The 6000-nt window shown below is 47.5% G+C and overlaps 1 protein-coding gene across 1 annotated transcript in view; it reads left to right on the top strand.

Moving 5' to 3' along the window:
- The first annotated feature begins 457 nt into the window (after positions 1-457).
- The window catches only part of TSNARE1 (t-SNARE domain containing 1), a 477462-nt gene continuing 471919 nt past the window's right edge, over positions 458-6000 (top strand). Inside the window, exon 1 of the mRNA XM_064154390.1 lies at positions 458-547. The gene's annotated coding sequence lies outside the window, so the exon portion shown is untranslated. The remainder of the gene's footprint in view (positions 548-6000) is intronic.

Genomic DNA, 6000 nt, shown 5'->3' with positions numbered 1-6000 from the left:
AGATAGGGGAATCGCCAGGAATTCCAGGACAGGGAATGGAAAAACAGACTGCGGAGCGCAGGCTGAGAGGGTAAGAGTCGGGCATCAGGAAGGGCAAGCCTGCCCGCCTGCCTTGGCGAGTTCAGCTGCAGGAGGAAAACGTAGGAGCAGCGCCACTCGGGGCGTCTGGCCGGTCCCTACAGAAAGGAGATCTGAGGCAGAACAAGGGGAACTAAGGAAAGGCGGAACTTGGGGACATCGACCGCCCTGTGCCGCACCCCACGACCCTGAGCCGCAGAGCGTTTACGCGGGCGAGGGTGCGGCTGAAGGCGAGGGACGCTGGGCGGGACTGGTGAGGGGATGCTTCCCCCTGCGCGGATTGGTTGATGGGGACAGTGGGCGTGGCGGAGCGCCGCGGTCCCTTCTGGGAGTTGCAGTCCTGAGCGGTGCTTGTGAGCAGCAGCTCCTGTGAGCGCGGGACTCCGCTGGGCGGGGCGGGAGGCTGTCACGTGATCATGTCCGGGGCAGGGCGGTCACGTGATGTTTGGGTGCCGGCGACACGGCGCAGGTGAGGGGCGCGCGCGGCGGCGGCGCGTGCCGGACCTTCCCCGCCCCCTCCGGGCGTGGCGCGGGGGTGCCATGGGGAGTGCGACACAGGGCCAGGGCTGGCATTGCACGGGGGGTGTGACAGGGACAGGGCAGGGCTGGCACACGGCGGGTGTGTGACAGGGACAGGGCAGGCACCGGCTGAGTGTGTGACACAGGGACAGCGCGACTGGCCTGGCGAAGGAATATGTGACATAGGAGCAGGGTTTCTCTGTCACAGGGGTGTGTGTGCAGCTTTGAGGGCTGTGCTGGCACAGGGCTGTGTGTGCAGTTTGAGGACAGGGCTGGGCTGGCGTAAGAGGGTGTGTGTAGCTTGGGGACAGGGCTGTGCTAGCGCAGGGGTGTGTGTCCCCAAACCAGGGCCTGTGGCTGCTCTTGATCAGGGTTTGCACAGCGTAGGGACTGTGCCTGGCCTCGCAGCTGGTTGAGGGTGTGAGAAACCTGGGGACATGACTGGCCTTGCCTAAGGGTTTGAGCAAGTAGGGACACAGATGCAGAGGATGCTGTGCTTCTGTGGTGGTCCCTTTCCAGCTGCTAACATCCTGTGGTGCTGTGCTTTCCCAGGGGCCTTGCTTGAGGTTCTCGGGCTCACTTTGGCGCCAACGCTCACTGTGACAATGTCCTGTAGTTGCCTGACAGAATGAAACACTGATGTGGGGAACCCCAGTGTGATGGCAACGTTGTGAACTGCTCTGCCCAGTGTTGCAGTTAAGTAACAGGTTTGGGCTCAGTTTTACCCTCCCATGGGGCATTAGGGTATTATTGCTACTTTTCCTGCTCAGACTAATTCCGAAAGCTCTAGCTATAAATGAATCAATGAGATGGACTCGCAAAGAGGAAATAAACTGCTTTCAAGTCTCTAAAGCGCCACTTGCAGTAGTAGACTTTGAAGTGACTGCAGAAACTTTTTTCCTTTGTTGCTGCTTTTTTTTTTATTTCAAAGTATTTCTAGATCATGCTTTTCTTTTTCAAGGTTGGATGAGATGATCCTTGAGGTCTCTTCCGACCTGATACTCTGTGATTCTATGGAAGTGTTTCTGGTTTGAAGCTTTTAATAAAAGCTCTCCTTAGCTGCGTGGTACAATTAACCTGCAGCATCTGGCTGCTGGGCTGGACTTTGCTGGGGAATTCTTGTGTTTCCACTGCACTGTTTGATGTCTCTGTGTGCATATGAAAAAGGCAGAGTTTGGAAATGTAAAAGCTGGCTTTCATTCTTCCATCATCACATGGAAAGCGTGCTGCACAACCTCTACTTGTTCGCATTTGAAGTATTCTGTGACATTTACAGCTTGAGATGTGTCCTCGCGTCAGGGAGCGCCGCACAAACAAGCGGCTGTCTGTTTGCAAACCCAGGGATAACACATGTCTCAGCTGGTGGCCTGGAGTTTTGTTCTTTGTGCTTCATCTTGGTTTTATATGTTCAGGGCTTTTTGTGTGCGAGGGTTTCTGGAAAGGATTTTTAACATTTGCCCCTTATGACTCTTTGGAACACCTTGTAACACACCTCTGCCATGAAGACAGGCTGAGCTGATCGGAGTTCTGCCTGGAGAAGAGAAGGCTCCAGGGAGACCTTATAGCAGCCTTCCAGTGCTTAAAGGGGGCCTACAGGGAAACTGAGGAGGGACCTTTCATCAGGGAGTCTAGTGATAGGATGAGAGGTAATGGCTTTAAACTGGAAAATGCTGAATTTAGATGTATGGAAGAAGCTCTTCACTATGAGCATGGTGAGACACTGGAACAGGTTGCCCATTGCAGTGGATGTCCCATTTCTGGAAGTGTTGGAGGTCAGGTTGGATGGAGCTTTGATCAGCCTGATCTAGTGGAAGATGTCCCTGCCCATGGCAGGGGGTTTGGAACCAAATGACCTCTAAGATTCCTTCCAACCCAGTCCACTCTATGATTTTATGGCCAAGTCTCCCATCCAGGAAGATGCCTGTGCTGGGGCTGGAGAGACTATACTGAGGGTGGAGAAGAAATAATACTTCTGTGTCTTGGTAAATTTGCACACAGATACCACAGCCCTTAAAATCTAATTTAGAAAAAAAATAGGGAAACTGAAAATGAATGTGTCTGTGCTTCCCTTTGCTTATAAATGTGTATCAAATGGTATTTTGAATTGCTGGTTCTTAGGGAAGTCAGAGATATTTAAATAGCAAGTGGGAAAGGGTAAATAATATCAAGATAAAAATAATGCTTTCGGTTCCCTGCCTGTGCCATAAACACATTCTGTGAGATGAAAATGGAAAGAACTTTTGAAAAAATCTAATTTATTTTTCTCATCTTTGTTATCTTTCTTCCTACACTTTGGTTAGTTTGTGCAGGGGGGTGGGTAGGTGGCTCTTGCTTGGCTTGTTAGGGACCTTCTGAAAGTTTCTGGTACTTCAGAGGACCATGGAAATTCGTGACATCTTAGGGCTCTGTGTGAACTGGAGGAGCTTCTGCCCATATTTGGTGTAAGATTGGAAGTATCATTGTCAGGGTGAAGGCTGATTTTGCATCCAGGTCTGAGCCCTCTGAGAGTGGATGGATGGAAGACTGGGTCCTTCCACTCAGAATGTGGTTAGTAGTATCTCCCTGACCATAAAAGTGCATGAATTTGTGTACGGTATGATCCATTTGATCTATTTGTCATCCAGATGCATAAGAATGAGTGTAACTCATGAAATGAAGCACAAACTGCCTGCACATTGATGTTTGTTGAGGAAACATTGCCAAGGGATATGTTCTTCCCCTCTGGTCTGCCCTAGTGAGACTGCATCTGGAGTAGTGTCCAGTTCTGTTTTCCTGAGTTCATGGGAGACCAGGAACCACTGGAGAAAGTCTAATGAAGGGCTACAAAGAGGATGAAGGAACTGGACCATCTCTGTGAAGAGGAAAGACTGAGAGACCTTGGCCTTTCTAGACAGGAGAAGAGTAGGAGAGGATCTTCTCAATGCTTGTCAATATCAAAAGGGCAGATGTGAAGCAGGTGGGGCCAGACTCTTGGTGCCTGATGACAGGACAAGGAGTAATGGACATAAACTAGAACACAGGAAGTTCAACCTAAACAAACATAAGGGAAAAGTTTTCCTTTGAGGGTGATGGCAACTTGGATTAGGCGTCCCAGAAAGTGTACTGTCCTCTGCAGTGATTCCAAACCCACCTGCATGTGATCCTGTGCAAGCTGATCCTGGTGATTCTGCTTTAACAACATCATTGGAATGGATGATCCCCAAAAATCCCAACCCTCACCATTCTGTGATTCTGTAAGAACTTATTCTCCAGCATCATCACCAACCCTTCAAACTGTATTCTTACATATTTTGGGCATACTTTTTGACACGTGCAAATAAAATCTGGCCACATGCTTGAGTTGACGTTGCCAGCAGCAGCTTTATGCATTGCAAAGATGAAGGGAAACTCATGCCCATCATTTGGTGCTGAATGCCCAGAAAGCTGTGTTAAAATTCATGCTATTGCCCTACTACAAAGGAGCTGGAAGCAAGCTGAAAGGTTATGTGTGGTTTTTGCTCATGCATTTGGTTTCCAAAGGGCTGTGGTCAAGATATGAATTGTACTCTTTGTTTTCAGCTTGCCTTGCAAATGTTGGTATGTAAGATTAAAATAATGCAAAAGAGTTAATCTGATTTAACACTTGCAAGGAGGCTTCTATTTAAAACTTTTCTTTTTCTTCCTAGTGTCACTAGTCAGGAAATTCAGTAGGCAGGTGCCATCTCTTTGTTGCCGTGCATGGGCATGTCTCTGCTTTTAAGTGTTACTTATGATGGAAAAAATAGCATTTAACTGAAGAAGGGGGAAAAAAGAAGGATGGATAGGATTGGGTTGGCTTTTTTTTGTTAGAAAGTGAAGATTGTAGTGGTGATCAATTACTTCTTCACAGAGTCATAGAATGGTAGGGGTTGGAAGATGCCTCTGGAGATCAAGTTCAATCTCCCCTGCCAGAGCAGGATCGCCTAGGGCAGGTCACACAGGAACACATCAGAATTGATCTTGAAAGCTTTTAGAGAAGGAGACTCCACAACCTCCCTGGGCAGCTTGATCCAGTGCTCTGTCTAGTCTGATCCAGGTGGGTCTTGAATGACTCCAAAGGAGATTCTGCAGTCACTCTGAGCATCCTGTTCCAGTGGTCCAGCACCCTCACCCATAAAGGTTTTCCTTCTGTTGAGGTGGAATTTCCTGTGTTCCCGTTTGTATCCACTGCCCCTTGTCCTATCACAGGACACCAATGAAAAGAGACTAGCACCTTCTTCTTGACACACATGCTTCAGAATACAATTTTCTCTCAGTCATGTTTTTTTCAGGCTAAACAGCCTCAGGTATCTCAGCCTTTCCTCACAGGACAGATGTTCCAATCCCTTCATCATCCTCCTAGTCCTTCAAATATGTTCTGAATATGGGCACAAAACAAAAAGAACAAAAAACCAAAGTGGTCTATGAGCAGGGGTGTTTTAATGCTCTTTTGCTGGCATGTAGGGCTGTGGGGAAAAGCTCTCAAGGACAGTTTGGGTGTGTTGGCCACTCATCTGCTGGGATGCTGCAAGCAAAATCTGCAAAACATTTTCCAGTTTCTCCTTGAATGAAGTTGAAGTCAGCTGTGATACCTTCTCTTACTTTTTTTAGTAAAGCTGGTTTTTTTTTTCCCAGTAAATGCTCACACTGGGTTAGGCAGTGATTTCTTTGCTATCTCTGTAATCTCTTCCCTAAATAAAAGCAGAAAATAACTGCAAAATGCTCTTCATTGTGTAGCGTTTGTTTTGTTCTTGTTCTGCTGTCACCCCTGCTGCAAAGCCACATGTTGCAAGAATGTGATTTTTAGGTTTTTATTTTTTTGGAGGTTATCAGGGACCTTTTTTGTCCTCCTTCCCTTCCTTTATACATTTCTTGTGGTTGCAGCCTTGAATAACTTGGCCATGTATGTTTTTGGTTTTGTCCCCTGTAGGCCTCCTCCATCGTCTGATGCATGGAGTAGAGGAGTGCAGGAGACAGCCATGCTGTAGAATTTTATTCCAACCCTGTTGTGCTGTTGGTTTCCATAGCTCTTATTTCTGAAAAATAAAAATTTTTCTCCTTCTGTGAAGGACTTTGATCATGCTCAGTGCTGAAACTTGTTGGCTTTTTGTTTTGAGTTCCCAGTGAATCTTCTTGTGATTCCTCTGCGCGGAGGAGGGAGGTGCCTCCTTCGTTCTTCTCCATGTGAAAACCAGGCAGATTTGGAGGTGTTGTGACCCATTTTTTTTAATTAATCCATTTCTTTGCTGCGTGAGATGCCAGAGACTCAAATATGGTGCAAGGGAACTCCCGAAGTTGCTATTAATGGCTCCTTGGAAAAAATCTCACATGAGCAGATAGCACAGGAGCTCTGGTGGTGTTAGGAATGCTGTTCTTCTTCATTTTTCTTCCTTTGCTCTGAAATTC

This window comes from Pogoniulus pusillus, chromosome 14 (assembly GCF_015220805.1).
Source record: "Pogoniulus pusillus isolate bPogPus1 chromosome 14, bPogPus1.pri, whole genome shotgun sequence".
In the NCBI taxonomy this organism is placed as follows: domain Eukaryota; kingdom Metazoa; phylum Chordata; class Aves; order Piciformes; family Lybiidae; genus Pogoniulus; species Pogoniulus pusillus.
Note: the sequence above shows the minus strand (reverse complement) of the source record. Positions and strands in the feature narration are given on the sequence as shown.